Source organism: Neofelis nebulosa, chromosome 3 (genome assembly GCF_028018385.1).
Source record: "Neofelis nebulosa isolate mNeoNeb1 chromosome 3, mNeoNeb1.pri, whole genome shotgun sequence".
Lineage (NCBI taxonomy): Eukaryota > Metazoa > Chordata > Mammalia > Carnivora > Felidae > Neofelis > Neofelis nebulosa.
The window spans coordinates 146920086-146938174 of record NC_080784.1 but is presented as its reverse complement, the minus strand read 5'-3'; positions in this window follow the sequence as shown (position 1 = coordinate 146938174).

Genomic DNA, 18089 nt, shown 5'->3' with positions numbered 1-18089 from the left:
CTCTCTCAAAATAAATACATAAACATTAAAAAAAAAGAAATAAAACTTTTAGACCTAAAAGGATATTTCCATTTCCCTTTTAATATAGCTGAAATCAAAAGTGCTGTGTAAGAACACATTTTAAGCCCTACACATTGTTACTGACGCCTACTAGATGTAAATGAAGTCTGCTTACTCTAAGTGATCTTGTCGGTGTCAAAGAAAATGTACTGACTTACCAAGATATCAATAGCAATTCACTTATTTTGCTTACAAAAGAAGGTTATATTGGTTTATCTTAAATGTCTCAGTCCTTACTAAGTAACAAATTTTAAGTAGTTTGGGGGTGTTTTTAATCTTTGCTTACGAATGCTTAAAAAACTAACCCCTATAAAAGTTAAATCTTTGTTTATAAATGTATATTAAATAATAAAAGGATGCGACCCAGATTGCTTTTTGCGGGTGACAATATGTCAGAAGTAATTGTTTTAATGAGGACAATGCTGAACAGGTATCGATGATTGTCATCAGCTCAAATTTCCAACAATGGAAAGATTTGGGCTCATGTTTCGTCTATCTTTCTTGCTTTACAGATTTCTCACGATACATATTTCTCTATATATCTCCAAAGTACTGAGAATAAGTGCTGTCAGACATCAAACCAATTTTCATGCTAGAGATATATGTATCAGTTTCTAATTTCTGTTGAATTCAATAATCTGATTTTTAAAAGTTCATGTCTGATCCACATGGTCATTTTTGCTCCTATATCCACTCTGTAGACTTTGGAAGGAAAAAAATGTGTTTAACTGGCTGCTCAATATTTTCTGATTTTTTTTCTATTCTTATGCACATGGGAGAAGGGGAGTAACAACTTGCATAAGGAGTGTACTTTTTTACTGTTCTAGCAAAAGAGTAATTTTATCTAAAACATACCCGTTATTCAAACTGGATGAGGTTAAGTGTAAGATAGTGTATTTTTCCTCTTTGCTGTTTTTGCACTCTGTAATTGCACTTTTTAAGTTTGAAGAGGCATTTTGGTATGCAGTTTATATTGAAGATGCTATGGACCATAAAGTTGTATTGCATGCAGTTTAACTTATTTGACAATGGATTTTATCAGAGTACTGAATTGTATCAATTTGTTTGTGTTCAATATCAGCTTTGATAATTGTGTACCTTAAGATATTGAAGGAGAATATAGCTACTTTACGAGATATTGTTAATGTTTATTTATTTTTGTTGGGAACTGGAAAAAAAGACAACTGAAAAATAAAAATGCATTAAGTATCATCCACAAAGGAGTTTCGCTGATAAATACCGTCTCTCTCTCTTTTCTTTTTTTCGATAATAAATTGGAGGGCCTAAAAGCACTGATAGAACTACAATGTGTTTAGATATAGAGACTTCTAAATATAGAAAGATAAAGATCTTAGTTTGGGAAAGCAGCTTATAAATTTATTGCCCTTATGGCCTACCACAATGAAGATTTTTGAAATAAAAGGAGTTGCATTAATTATAAAATTTTAGTGGTTATTATTTTTTTAGTTTCTTTTTTTTGAAAGAGAGTGCAAGCCGAGGAGGGGCAGAGAAGGAGGGGGACAGAGGATCTGAGGGACAGTGGATCTGAAGCAGGCTCTGAGGGGGCTTGAACTCACCAACAGTGACATCATGACCTGAGCCAAAGCCAGGCGCTCAACCGGCTGAGACACCCAGGCGCCCCAGCTGTTATTATCTTTTTAAAGAATATATTTAAAGACTATTTAAAAAAGGGTATTTCTAAAAGGAAAAGATATCCTACTGAGAAGTAATTTATGAAAGGACACGTGAGCCAGAATGTGTTTCATGATTCCCTCAGCATCCGCCAACCAAGAGACTTGGCTCCCGTGGGCCTTCAGAGCGAGAAATATTGGTCCTGCTGGGCCCCAGTTACAGTGATGGTATCCTTGTACATACTTCAACAACCCACAGAATACTCTACCCCCCTATTAGCTCCTTGGATCATTTCATTAGTCTATGGACAGGGTAGAGAGGCATAGCTAGGACCATTTCATAGAGAGATAAAACGTAATTTGTTCAGAGTCACAGTGGTAGGGAAAAGTAGAGTTGGCATGACTAATAAGGTCTCCTGATTCCCCATTCCACAGCAGCTCTGGCCATGTCAGAGGCAGCAGAGCCAGCAGGTGAGTGAAGTCTCAGAGGTAGTTTAGAATATTCTTGGGAGAAACAAAAATTTTTGTAAAATGAATCTCACAGAACCCTCCCATTGATTGACCCTGTTTAAAGTCTGAGATCTCACCGAACCCTCAGATTGACCCTGTTCAAAGTCTGAGAACCCAGAGAGTTAAGAAAAAGAACTCCTCGAAATACTTTTTTCACTTGGCTTCTAGGACACGACATTCAACTGGCTTTTCACCTGCTGCTCAGTCTGAGGCTGGATCTTCATTAATATCTCCTATCTTCCATCACTGATCTGGCATGCCCCCTGATTTCAATCTTAGAACTTTTTTCTGTATACAGCCACTCACTACTTTATTTCATAAAGCCTGTGTCTTTAATTATCATCTGTATATAATTATTCCCAGCCTAGATACTTCCTCTGAGTCTTAGACTTCTTCATCCAACTGTCTATGTAACATTTCCACTTGGATATCCATTGGACATTCAAAAGGAACATGTTTAGTAACTGATATTCCCCTAAAACACTGTTGCTTCTAAAATTTTCCCATCTCAGTTCAATCACATCCTACCTTGGGTCAAAAACCTGGTATGATCTTCTGGAGGTGCTGAGGTGCTGAAAGAGATTTCAGGGGGATTACTCTAAACTTTTTAGAACAATGTCAAAATCATTGATTTTGAAGAGATTATGCAAAAAAAAAGTTCCAGGGAACTAGAGTTAGATTATCACAATTTTCAAAAGGAGAAGATTATAGTCCCTGAAATTGACTTTGGTCAAGTCTAGAACATATATCTCCCCAAATGGCCACAGAACATTATAAGGCATTAGCACTGTTCATTAGGTTCTAACATGGATTTCTTAAGAAGGAGACATAAAACATGGGGATCTTTTCAATATCCTGTCTGGTCTCCAACTAATGGTAACCACTCATCATATGAAACCAAACACAGAGAGTCCATTCAATTTATCTGAATTTCAGAGAAATATTTGGGAAAAGTCTTCCGAACACTTCATATGAGCCTGAAGTGCAATGTACCTATTAAAAAAATAAGCACAGCTTAGGCTCGTTTAGGGAATGGGTCATTACATGCTAAATAGGTGGAGACCTTGTGACCACATAATAGAATACATTGGGGATATAGGAAATATACATAAAAAACACAGTCAGTGGAGTGGTGACCCTTTCAATCCATCTATCAGGAGGGAGAAATGATTTTCCATTTCCCCTTCTGGAAAAGGCAGGATTGATATCAAGGAAAGACATGTCATGTTCCTTGTTCTCGACTTGCTACCAGGAGCAATTCACATTCTGAAAAAAAAACCAGTACTTTATGAAATAGTCAACCAATATTTATTGAAAGGAATTTCTGTGTGTAGTAATATACAAGGGATTGGGGAGTGTTTGAGAGACATGTAAAATATACTGTAGTTTTATGAAAAAGAGAATTTGGAGTTATGAGTACATTTTTTTTTTTTTAATGTTTATTTATTTTTGAGACAGAGAGAGACAGAGCATGAACGGGGGAGGGTCACAGAGAGAAGGAGACACAGAATCTGAAACAGGCTCCAGGCTCTGAGCTGTCAGCACAGAGCCCGACGCGGGGCTCGAACCCACGAACCGTGAGATCATGACCTGAGCCGAAGTCGGACGCTTAACCGACTGAGCCACCCAGGCGCCCCAAGTTATGAGTACATTTAAAGAACAGTAAGGCTTTAGCAGTTAGGGTTCTTTGATTTTTATGAAACAGAAAATGATTCTGGCTTACCCAAGGAAAAATGTGTAGGAAGGATGTGGGGAATTTGGCGGAATTAAAGTAAAAGCCAAAGTGCTGAGGAAGTTCTGGTGATTTTGTGAGCAATGTGCTGCTTCTAGAAAGTGTGAGCTCCAAGCATTTTTACTCTTTGGGTGTCTGTGGTCTAGAGAGATATATCAGATTGCCTAGCTGGGATCATGAGCTCATCCCTTGATCAGGAGGGCAATTCATTTTACTTGAGAAACCACTAAGTTTTTAATCTAATAGGAAAAAGTTTTCTTCCAAAGGAAAACCAGCGTGCTGCTACCAGAGGAAGATTGAATGAATTCTGAACAAACCCAGAAGTCCACCACATAAACTAAACAGTACCATATCAAACAATTAGAAAAAGGTGGCATCAGTGGGGGAGCTTTTATTGAGGAGGTGGGACTTTATCTGGGCTGGAAAATTGACGAGACTTTGATAGCAACGGAAGGATTGTAGGACGTGTCAAATGGAAGAATAATTGGCAAAAACACTAGGAAAATCATAGCATATTTAAGGTATGTCGGGTAGAATATCCTAACGGTAGTACAAGATCTTTATTTTAGGATTGCTAAGAATTTAATTTGAAGGATCTTCAAAGCCATACCAGGAAGATAAACTTTATATTATCTCTTGGTCGGGGGAGTGACACCATTAAACTGGTGTGGTAAGCAGAATAAGACCACTTATTCCCCAAAGATGTATGTGTCCTAGTCCTCAGAACCTGTGAATATATTATTTTACATGGCAAAAGGAACAGTGCAATGTCATTAAGATTACAGACCCTGAGAAGGGGAGATGACATTGGATTAGCCCAGTGGGCCGAATCTAATCCTCTGAGTTCTTACAAGCTGGGAACTCTTCCTATCTGTGGTTAGAGAGCTGTGATCTCAGAAGGACTTGACCCACAGTTGCTGGCTTTGAAAACAAAGGAAGGGAGCTGCAAGCCAAGAAATGTAGGTGACTTGAAAAGACAAGGATATGAATGCTCCCCCAGAAACCCCAGGGAAGAATCTAGCAGGGTGACACCTTGATATTTACCTGGTGCCAATACCTTGACACGAGACAGGTGAGGCTCATGTTGAACTTCTGATCTACGGATCCGTAAGACCATAAATTTCATTGCTTTAAGCTGCTAAATTTGTGGCAATTTGTGAGAGCAGTAATAGAAATCCAATCCAATTTGGGGAAGATCGGAATGAGATTATTTGAGAAGACTGAGAGAAAGGCTGCAAGTAGAGAGACCAACGAATGGTGTTCTAATGGCCTACCTAGATGTACACGGAAGAAATCTTAGAGTAAGATTATGTCTGGGAGAAGAGAGAGCAGGAGCAAAATTGTAGACACATCACAGAAGGAGAACGAGACGTGCTGAGCGATACTTGTGCCCAATGAAAGAAAGCAAAGTCAGCATTCAGTTTGGGAAAGAGGAAATTAATCTACTTGATGTTGAATCTAAGATAACAGCAGGGTGGGTATATATAAATGGCATATTTGAAGTATTTGAAAGCACCTCCAAATGGTATGTACTGTTTTATAACTGACAAAACACTTTCACTTTTACTAACTCTTCGTTTTAAAGCACTATCTGAGATGGAAGGTAGAGAGGAATAAATTATTACCTACGAGAGAATTTGGTCTCCCGAAAGATTGTGGCTTGCTCCGAGTCACAAAGCGAGCGAAGTCACAGAACTTATGCTCGAGGCCAGGTCTCCTGAGTCTCGGGCCAAATTTCCAGCCACTGAAAGCTGCCTCCCCAGTGGAGAGCTTGGCTGTATGGGCTGCGCTAAAGATGCGACGGTAGGGACTCCCATCACAGGAACTATAGCTGAAGCCAGAGAAACGTTTCAAGTTAAGCACTTGAAAGGAGTGAGGGTAGAGGAAAAAATGCCAAGGAAACCAATGATTGACTCCAGGGAAATGTCTTCACCCGAGAAATTGGCAAAAGGAGCCAGTGAGGATAGAAGAAATGGTTAAATATTTTTATTCATTCATTTACTCAATAATAACTTATTGAAAGCTTAGTATGTGCTTTACTATTCTATATCCTGACCAGTAGTGATGAGCAAATGGATAACGCCTGGAATTTGTATCTCTAGTGGGAAGAGAAAGAAAAACAAATAAATACTGCTAACAATAATAGTGGTAAACACATACAGGGCTGACTATTTGCCGTCAAGCTTCTGAAACGTAATACCATTTAAATCCTGATAACAACTCTATGAGGTATGTAACTAGTTGTGTAAAACTCACTTCTGTCATGAACCTGGGGCACAGCGTAACTTGCACAAAGTCTCACGGATAGTGACAAAATATGGTGGTAATACACAGTATATTCTGGTTTCAGGGCTGCTGTAGCTAGGGTGGTTGGAGAGACGTCTCTTGGTCATATATGAGCAGAGATGTAGCCAGATGAGGTGAGCAAACTCAGTCATACAAAAGTGTGGAGCCAAAGTATGTTTGACCTGGGGAGGAGATGTAAGGACTCTAATGTTCAAAACACACTTTAAGACCAGTGTGGCTGGAGCACGCTCCATGGACAGTGGCAAGAGAAGTCAGAGAGATAGGCAAGAGTAGAACATTTAGAGGGTAGAGGCTACGGTAAGGTGTTTGCATTCTGTTAAAAATGCAATAAGTCATTAAAGGGTAAGGGATGGGGTGGTGATATAATTTGCATGTCCACAAGACCAGTCAGTCTGCTCTGTGGAAAATAGATTAAAGAGGCAAGGCAAACCTGGAAGATAAGGTAGAGGGTAATTTTTGTCACCTGCTTAAATGACAGCGTGGCTAGGACAAGGAAGGCAGTAGTGGAGGTGATGAGAAGTGGTTGACCTCCAGCTGTATTTAGAACATACTTCATATCAACAGGACTTGCTGATGGTTACAACCAAAAGAGCAAAACTAAGAGACACAATGACATGAAGATCAGAAGAATAAAAAGCCGAGATTTACAGCAATAGTTAACACTGTCCGGTACAAAAGAACCTAGACAAAAACTGAGAAGGAGGGAAAAGGCCACTGGTTTTGACTTCCGAATGACATGAAGGCTAAAAGAGTGTTTTCAGAGGATGGTGAAGATAGAGGCCAGATTGCATTAGATGGAAAGAGTTGGCCGTGGCTGCTGGTAGAAAATGCTTATCTAGAATCTGGGCTGTGAAACAGAATGGAAATGACAAGTGCTCAACTGTTCAATGATCATACGGCTTTTTGATTTACCAGACCCTATGCTTTTCTCTCTGGCCTTTTCTGTGTTCATTAAAATCAGTAGTAAAAGAACATGGAGATCATAGAAGAGGTTAACATTACTGGTTAAAACGGAAGTTGGGAATCACTGATGGATTTCATATTGCAGATAACTGAGAGTTGGCTCCTACCCCAAATACCAGGAAACGGACCTGTGCATGTGAGTCATGGGCTTACATAAGATGAAGTCTAGATTACAGGAGGAGAATCTGGCTGTGGGAATAGAAATTAGCCCCTAATCATTGGATAGGGGCTCTTTCTAGAGCATGGGTTGGGCTATGGAACAGAAGGTTGAACTGGAGAACATGCACGGTAGCTCTATTGAGAGTTTGTTCCTTCCCCAGTGCACATGATAGCTCCTGATCTGTTGGTAGGATCATGTAATTGAAGAATCTTAAGTAGGAGGTTTGGAATTAATGGCTACAAATCATAGATGACTTCTCAGAGGTAACAATTTTCTCTCCTTGATGTCACAGACTGGGAAACCTGGCAAGGGTTTGTAGTTGAAATAAAATGCCATGTTTCTGCCTTCTTAATCTGTGCTTCAGGCTCTCTGATTGACCATTGTCTCTATAATACTATTCCAGAAATTGGGACCCAATCTCTAGTATTCCTATGTTTAATGTATATTTGTTTCCTGGCCACTTGTCATTCTGTGGTACTTAGTAGAAGGGCTCAACATGTGTCACTGATATAATAATGTAAGGAGTGATTCCTTCTTAGGACCAACCTAGATTGTAAAACAGCCCCAAACCAAGACTGTAACAGACGGTGTCTGCCTTTCTGGGTACACGCACACACGTGTGCACGTACACAAAACGTGGATAGTTTGTGTAGCAATGTGCAGATAAAATTACAAATACATACATCCAGAGTCGAATGACAAAGAAACAAAACCTTAAATATCACGGATATATTTTCTGAATCTAGGTCCATTCCATCTGAAATTTATGTCCTCCGAAACATGAAAGAAACGAACTTTGGAAATCACATTACAAGAGAAATAATTGAATTATTTTAAAAGTCCTTGACATTGAGAAAATGAAAATTTAGCATATAATGAAAGTGTGGCTGTTTCACAGATCGTCATGAGTCATAGTGCGTTTTCTTGTCTGAATGTGCAACATTTGGTTTCAAGCTCGATTCTTTCATCAGGAAACAAATTCAATAGACATTGCCCCCTTTGTAACAGCCCTACCTATATCAGTTTACAACAATGGTAAAAGAATTTCCCCATGTTGGTTTGAAAACTGGCCCCTATACACGAAGGGCAAGGACAGACTGAAGGAAGAGAGGTAGACCATTCCAGAGTCGTAGGTAGCAGGTTTAATCGACAAGGGAACTTACATATGGGGCTCGTCCTGGGCAGACATGTATTGAGTAGTTCTCCACCATCACCTGCAAGAATCTTTTTTTTTCTTTTTTTTTTCATACAGAGAGAGAGAGCACAAGTAGGGGAGAAGGGCAGAAGGAGGGAGAGAGAGAGAGAGAGAGAGAGAGAGAGAGAGAGATCTTAAACAGGCTCCACACTGAGAGAGAGAAATCTTAAATAGACTCCACATTGAGTGTGGAGTCCCACATAGGGCTTGATCCCACGACAGTGGCCTCATGACCCGATCCCAAATCAAGAGTTGGATGCTCAACCACCATCCAAGTGCCCCTCATCTGCCTGAATCTTAAAAGTGTATAGAGATGTCTTAAAGAGGTTTACTTGCATATTCAGTCCAGATGGTTTCAACAACGTCTTGTTCTCTCATCCTTGTAAATCGTGGGCAGAATGTACATTCCCAGGACAGGGAAGGGCATGAGGAACCTACGATTGTCTGGGTTCAGTTAATGGGTCAACCAGTGCTCACTTCCTTTCAATGACATCTTTTCATGTTCCACTAAAGGAGGAGTTTAGGAGTCATGTTCTGAATGTCACTTACCAAATTCAGCAGCAGGGCCTTGTGTAGTTGGAAAGAAGCTATGGAATATAGTAGGGTGGTGTGTGAAAAGAACAGGGGTTTTATTAAAATTTATGGTTATCTCTTTTTAAAAGATGTACTCTTTCTTTGTTTTTATAATTATTGTTTTTAATTACAAAATAACATATTTGTTTTTAGCAAATTTTTATAGTACTTTAAAATTCAAGTAAAAGTAAGTTTAAAAGTTACCTTTTTCCCTCCACCTTAAAATGACCACAGTAGCATTTTAATTTATAGTTTTGAAATCTTTTATGGGTCTGGGGTTGTGGGTGTATGTGTATGTACATCTACATGCAGAAATCGAGTCACTCTGTGTATACCATCTTGCATTTTGTTTTTACCACTTAATAATGGCATTTTTACAAGTCAGTAAATATTAAATAGCATTTCAGTGACTGTATAATCTTAAAACAAAGCTATTATTAGATGTGTAAGTTGTTTATAATTTTCCAAAATTGTATACAAATTTTGACGAGTATCTCTGTGACAAAGCCATTGTGCCTCTCCATGGTTATTTCTTTAGAATAAATATCCAAAAGTGAGATTACTGGAATAAAGTTAGGTACTTATAAAGTTTTCCTTTAATACAAGCCTCAACAGTGGCAAGTGGTTCAGGCATGAGTTAACCTGAAAGCTTTCCATCCCCCTTCTGCCATCGTTTCTTCTCTCGGAACAGCATGAGAAAAGTCCCAGATATCTTGCGCTTCTGCCTCTAAATATTTCAGTATTTATTTCCTAAGAATAAGGATATTCTTTACATAACCACAGTCAAGTTATCAAAATCAAGAAATTTAATATCTATATAGTATTGCCTGATATTCCTTCCATATTCAGATTTATCAATTGTCCTAATAATGCCTCCTAGGGTTCTTTCTTTCTCTTTGTAGTCGTTTTGGTCCAGAATTTAATACAGGATCGTATACTGCATTTTGTTTTCAAGTCTCTTTAATTCCCTTTAATTTGGAACAGTTCCTCAGCCTCTTGATCTTGATTTTGTAAAGATTACGGTATAGCTATTTTCTAAAATGTCCTTCATTTTAGAATTTTCTGGTGTTGGTTCATGATTAAATTCCAGTTACGTATCTTTAGAAGGAATATGCCGGAAGCAGTAGTGTGTTTCTCGTGGTACATTATATTAGGGACCACAGGCAAGGCTCTGCTACCTTGGGCGTCTTACTTAACCTGTGAACTTGGCCATGTCACCAAACCTCTCTGTGCCTCCATTTCTTCATCTTTATAGTAATCCACCTCAAAAGGCTACTATAAGGATTAATTGTACCTCTGGGGTGAATTGTTTTTCCTCATCCATATAATTAAGTCAGCTGTGCTTTTGTACTTTGGGTTTCTGGTAAATTTTCAGCATTTCTTTCTTTCTTTCTTTCTTTCTTTCTTTCTTTCTTTCTTTCTTTCTTCCTTCCTTCCTTCCTTTCTTTCTTTCTTTCTTTCTTTCTTTTTTTCTTTCTTTCTTTTGAGAGGGAGTGGGAGGACAGAGAGAGAGAGGGAGAGAGAGAATCTCAAGCAGGTTCCATGCTTAGCATGGAGCCCGGTGCAGGGCTCAGTCCCATGACCATGAGATCGTAACCTGAGCCTAAATCAAGAGTCAGACATTCAACTGACTGAGCCACCCAGGCCCCGAGCATTGCTTCATTAATCTTTTGTTAGAAGTGCTCCTGAGCAGGAGAAAGCAGAGAAATGCACAACTTTTCCAGATCATGCTGAGCTGGTGGAAGATGACAGATGAAGCATTTCCTCTTAGTGAGGTATTGGGTCTCCTTAGAATCCCTGAGTTTGCAGAACATCATATTGACCTGTTTCTCTGGTGCCCCGTCATCGAGTGGGAGTAGAAAAGACTCAGTGCCTCCCCAGAGGGCTTGTTCTTTCACTTTAGAGGCTGGAGATCAGGAATGGGCAAGAGGAAGTTCAGTGCTTCATGTAAGGTTATAAGAAAACCCATGAAAACAGGAGCTGGAGGGATTAAAAACCAGGAATGTGAACAGAGAGTTATTGATAAAGTTATTAACTGAAATGCTATTTTAAAGAGCACAACCTTAAGTACCACATAAAGTTTCAATTAATGGGAAATACACTGGTCAGAACGTGTGTTCATACTGTCCTTTTGAAAATCTGTTTTGCACAACTTAGCAAGCTTACGCTGGTAATTACACTTTGAGGAATCCATTCTGAAGAAATAGTCTCTAATTCATGTAGAGAATCTGAACAAGGATGCTTAGCATATCATTGAATTTAGGATTGCAAAAAGTTGGGAACATTTTATCTATCCATACAATGAACCCATAAAATGAAAATGCTGTTTCTGAAAATATTCTAATGTCATTGGGAAGGGCTCACAATTTAATGTTAAGCAAGAGAATGAAGTCATAAAACTGTGTTGGCTGGGTTTTCTGGGAAGAAAAGATTTGGGGGCAGGATAATGTCTCTGAAAGACAAAGGAGAGGGACTAGGGGAACTGGGGAGAGACTTCAGATGGCACTGTGGGTCTGGCATCTCTCCCGAGAGGGAAGAAAGACTAGAGAAGAGGAGATCCTCAGCCTGTGGTTCAATGCCGAGAGAGTCTCAGCCAGGCCAATAAGGGGCTCTGGTTCCAAGATTGCTTGTAGAGGAGTCCCACATGAGGCCAAAAGGGCAGGCCCTAGTACCCATTGCGGTGCATAGGCTTGGCCAGACCTGCCTGTGGACAGTGTCCCTGTCCAGCACTGTGGCAGCCGTCAAAGAGGCTTCTGTCTGCGGGCTGCACGCCCTCCAGCTAATCAGGACACTCTTTCTTCAAGGGAGATCAGATCACTTATTTCCTCACTACTTATTTGATGCCATGCCACTTTTGAGAAAGAGAGAAAAAGAAAATGGGGGGAGAGGAAAGGGAAGAGAGAGAAAGGAGGGAAATAAGGAAAAATCAGGTGGCTATTGATTATCTCTGGAGTGTGGGAATATGAATTTTGTAAAAAGTCATTTACATAGTTTACAGATTTCTACAATAGGCATATATTATATTACACTAAAAAAATTGATCCAAGAAAGAACTCACATAAACTCACATGGAAATTAGCGTGAAAGGTACAAAATATCTCTGTGCGGCAGACATTCCCAGCTACCTCTGTTAGTCTAAGAGCTATGTATAGTTCTTCCACGAACTAGAAGAAAAATCCTGGTTTTCATTAAATGTTTCCCTGTGAGCTCATGAGAGCTCTAAGCACTATTTAAAAAAGGGATTAAATCAACATGTATTACGGTCAAATGGCAAGTCCTGTTTCCTCCCCACCTCTCCCAGTGAGTCAAAGAACACCCTATAATCTTCATAATCTCCTACTTGCCTACAACATCACATTGAAAAGGTTGGCTGTGCGATCAGAGTCTAGACTGGAGGCAGGCGGATGGTGGGGTATCAGAATGGTGAAGTGGGCAGATGAAGCAGAACCTTAAGGCCACGTGAAAGATGTTGTGCTGTCCTGAGAGCCAAGCCACGCCACCAGCAGTGTCCTCCCACACAAGCACGTTTTATAGGAGCCACTGCTCAACAGCTAGAATAAGGACCTCGATTGTTAATCTCTTTATTCTCTTCTTCCAGATGAAGGGGTTTAGATTGTCAGCTCGGACGAGTAGCAAGACCCTAAATTGTGCCCAGCTTTGGAAATGAAAAATGCATTCAAGAAGAGAGATGGTGGGATATCAATGGGCAAGGTAGCTTTTCAAAGTAGTAGAATATACGACATGATTTGTAATCCCTTTATCCAAGTAGGTTCGATTTTACATTGTAGATTTGTATTTGGAGTCCAGTATTTCACAGATTTTCTTTTTTCCTATGCCTAATTTTTTTTCCCCCAAAGCCTGTAATTCACTTAGCTGACAAGTAGTTTGCTTGGTATGGGCTCATCTGAGGATCTGAGTACGATGAATCGTCTAAAATATAGATGTAAATTGTTTTCAAATTACATATTCACATCTATAAACTTAATGCGATGAAAAATTTAAAAACCATATATATTAGTCATTTCAAATGATTTTTGTTTTCTACTCTTTAAAAGTCAGTATAATTATCTCTCCCAACTTCTGGCGTTGTGGTGAGAATTATATGGATAACACGTCCAAGGGATAGCCAGTACTTGTGTGCGATCTTCTCTTCTACCTAAAGAAAGACTGTTCTCAGGGGAGGCCATCGCTGGTCAGGAGGAGCCGACTCATGACATCCGTCTTTCATTTTTCTCAGTCTGGTTTGGAATGTGTCACTGTCAGAGCAACAGTGCTGGTATTTGAGGCTATCCTCAGAAGACAGGCAAGAAAATTGAACAAAAGCCCCAATGAAGGCACTGCTACCTTGGATTCCATTTCTCATCAAAATCGTGTTCTCCAAGGAAGATTTCAGTAGTCATAATCCACCATTAGTGGTCAGATTTTGTCCAAGTGGAGCTGAACTAAAAAAATAAAAATAATTTAAAAATTCTAGCAAAATAAACTGCCCGAGGCTATCCCTCATGTGACTCATTTGAACGGAAATGTGAAATTATTTGAAGGCATAAGAAAAATCTTATATTAAGTGATCCAAATTAAATGAGTTAAATGCCAAGGGATGAGTCACTTCTTTTCTCCAAAAGCACTAGAATTTCTGCTGATATCATTTAGCATCATCTTTCCATAATTATTCCACCTTTCCCTTCACCTTGCATTTAGTCCACTGTTCTACATTTAAGTCACACAGACTCTCAGGATTGGAAAGCCAGCATACTATTATTTAAATTTTAAAATTAAAGTTGGTAATTTTTTAAAATATTTGTTTGTTTGTTTGTTTTGAGAGGAGAGAGAGAGAATGAGCAGGAGAGGGACAGAGAGAGAGAGAGGAAGAGAGACAATCCCAAGGAGGCACCATGCTGTCAGTATAAAATCCAACGTGGGGCTCGATCTCACAAACCATGGGATCATGACCTGAGCTGAAACCAAGAGTCAGATGCTTAACCGACTAAGCTTAGGCACCCCTAAAGTTGGTAATTTTGCCTTTTATGGAAGATATCTGAGTTTTCCAATGAGCATTCGATTTTGCAATACTTCCTTTTTATAAACAGGTCATATAATGCATCAGAAGGATCCACTTACATCCATAGTTCTGAGAAACTGATAATCCGAGAAATTTCCAAACTCTATCATGAATTACACAACAGGAGTATTTACAAACAAATGATAGTTGAAATACACAATTTTTTGTCTTATCCATGTAAGATGTGCGAGGGGTAAATAAATTTCCTTCCCAGATGGTGGTTTGTATAGGTGGTGACATCTGTGTTGAAATGATCCCACAAGCTTGCACGCTATTCATGCCCGGACGTTTTCCATCAAAGAGGGATGACTAAGAGTGACCATGCCAGCTCATAGGGCCAAGAATTCCAGGATAGTCTTCTTGCCTGCCCAGGCCCAACCTGTCAAAGGTTCAGGGATAGAAATCCTCTCTGATCATTCTCATGTTCACTTAAAACTGGGAAAAATTAGTTAAACAGTAGTCTCTTAAACTGGATATTACTTAGTTCTTACAGTTGACCAGTGACAATAGCCAGTGACAAAAACCATGTTTTCTCTGCAATTAGATATAATTTTTTGTTATTCCCTAACTCTGTGCAAATCAACCCTAGGTGCACATTACTATTGAATTTAATACATGAAACCATAGAAATCCTAGAAGAGAACAGAAGCAGCAACTTCTTTGACATTGATCATAGAACCTTCTTAGTAGATATGCTTCCTGAGGGAAGGGAAATAAAAGCAAAAATAAACTATTGGGACTTCATCAAAATAAAAAGCTTCTGCACAGTAAAGGAAACAATCAACAAAACTAAAAGGCAACTGATGGAATGGGAGAAGATATCTATAAATGACATACCTGATAAAGAGTTAATACCCAAAATGTATAAAGAACTTATAAAACTCAACACCCCCAAACAAATAATCAAATTAAAAATGGGCAGAAGACATGAATAGACATTGTTTTCAAAGAAGACAGCCAGATGGCTAACAGACACATGAAAAGATGCTTAACATCACTGATCATCAGGGAAATATAAATCAAAACTACAATGAGATATCACTTCACATCTGTCAGAATGGCTAAAATCATCAACACAAGAAAGAACAAGTGCAGGTGAAGATGTGAAGAAAGAGAAACCCTCTTGCACTGTTGGTGGGAATGCAAACTGGTGCAGCCACTCCGGAAAACAGTACGGAGTTTCCTCAAAAAGTTAAAAATAGAACTACCCTATGATCCAGCAATAGCACTACTGGGTGTTTTCCCAAAGAATACAAAATACTAATTCAAAGAGATAAATGCACCCCAATGTTTATAGCAGCTTTATCTACAATGGCCAGTTATGGAAACATCCCAAGTATATTCATTGATTGATGAATGGATAAAGAAGATATGGTATACATATATGTGTGTGTGTGTGTGTGTGTGTGTGTGTGTACCCACACACACACACACACACACACACACACACACACGCATATACATATAATGGAATATTACTCAGCTGTAAAAAAGAAGGAAATCTTGCCATTTGCAATGACATGGCTGGAGCTACAGAATACAATGCTTAGTGAAATAAGTCAGTCAGAGAAAGACAATGATTTCACTCATATGCAGAATTTAAGAAACAAAACAAATGAGCAAAGCGGTGGGGGTGGGGGGGCGGAGAGGGAGAGAGACAAACCAAGAAACAGACTTAATAGAGAACAAACTGATGGTTACCAAAGCAGAGGTGGGTGGGGGATGGCTTAAATAGGTGATGGCCATTAAGTAGTGCACTTGTGGTGATGACCACTGGGTGATGCGTGGAAGGGTTGAATCACTATATTGTACACCTGAAACTAATATTATATTGTGTGTTAAGTGGAATTTAAATTAAAACTTTTAAAAAAGAGAGATTTAAAAAATATGTCTACGCGTAGGTCCTACTCCAAACAAATTAATTAACATCTCTTGGGGTGAGATTTGGTAGGAAGCTCCTTGGGATGCTTATGTGCAGACAGGATAAGAAACAATAGTCTCAACCAACGGAATCACTTGATGTGCTTTATAAAGTACAGATGCTTGGATTCCACCTCCGGGGATTTAGTCTCTATTGATCTGGAGTGCTGCCTTGAACCCTGGGAGTTTTAAGAACTCTGAGGATGATTCTAAATGTGCAGCCAGGTCAAGACGGTGGTTTTGTAAATTGTCTGCATCTTCTCTTTAGAGAGCTGAAGAAATCCAGGAGGAAGAAGTCTCTTGAAGCAGTGGCTCCAACACTGGATCTCTTCAGAGACAACAAAGGTATTTATAACTATGATAACTCTTCACACTTATTTAGCATGCAGTACATTTCAGAATGTTTTCAGGGCTTTTGATCATACTAAACAGGTATGGACATATTTTGAAAATAATTATAAACTACAAAATCAATACCTTTCAATATTGCCTATCATTTTCTGCTTTGTATCATCATTTATTTTAACCCTTTCTTAATTCCTCTAATAAACTAGAAATTCCTTAAGGTTAACTTCTGTATCTTATTTATCTTTGTATTCTACACGAGTGCTCGATAAGCGTTTTTACTTGGTTAGTGTTCAATAAATTTCTCTTGCATAAGGGACTGGATAATCCCCTTTGCTTTGGTGAACACTGTTGAGGACTACTGTGCTTGCTTCTCTCTGGGCTTTCTAGATCCATGAACCTTATACCCACAGATCCTGTTTTCATGGAACTTATATTCCAGGGAATGAATAAAATGCGAAGATTTCAACTTCCAGGACGACTCCAATGTCTTATGTCACTACTGACAGGCCACAGCAGAGCTCCAGACTGGGACAAGCCAAAAAACGCAAGGATAGGTGCCTTTTCCTTTGCTAAGAGGAAGCCAAGAGTTAGTCTGTGTTGGATCATTGCACTCCTATTATTTTAAATGAACAACTTTCTATTTCTTCAAGCTTCCTCACACAGTGGACTTAAAAAGCACAACCAAAGGAATGCATTAACAATGCTTACAACAGAAACCTGAAATCTTAACAGATGATATAAATGCCTCAGTTTGCCAGGTAATCTATGTTTTCATTTCCCCATTGGAAGGACTTTGCCTAAAGCTTCTATCTGAACTGGTGATATACACCTGCGATGCTTGAAATGGACATATTGCAAAGAAGTCTTGGCATGAGAAAACATTTAACATACAATTAACATAAAATTAAATGCGTGCACGTGTAACAGTCTCCCATGGGCAATTCTGAGGAGAATAAAAGTGGCTTTTTCTCAGGTTATGTGAAATTGAAGAAGTGATTAGGAGGAGCCTCAAAATGCCTGCTGTTAATAAAGATTCTCCCTCTCCCAAATGGCTTCAGTGTCAGATGCTAGTTTATCATCCCTTTAAGCAAAGACTAAGTCCTGTATTCCTCTTCAAGGGAAATTATTGGTCATCTTCAGAGAGGCATTGGGGCTATCACATAATCTGAAGACAGGAGATTTGCAGATCAGGCTCACGGGCTCTTCTCATTTCAAAACTGCCCTGGGCAAGAAGGAGGAGAAATGAGGAAAAACCATAAATGCCCTTACTTTACTCAAGAGTTACATCCTGAGTAACTTGAGCCTTGACTGCAGGGTAGGCTGGGTGAAGTTCGGCCCAAAATAAATTTGCCTGCACCTATGAAAATTGTGTTTTCAATTTTAGAATTTGAGCTCATTGGATTTTGTGATCAAATGTCTTTTAAGAGTACTGGCAGGCCGAGTGGGGCAATGGCTGCGATTCTGTTCAAAAACCCTGTGTGCTTACATTGGAGACAAGATAATATTCAGTATAAACAACCAATTAAAGAATTACCATTATACTGGGATGTGAGGTATGTAGGTGGGGTGGGAGAAGAGTTATTTTGAGTTTAGAGACCAAATATAAAAGTGATATACACAGATGGAAAAAA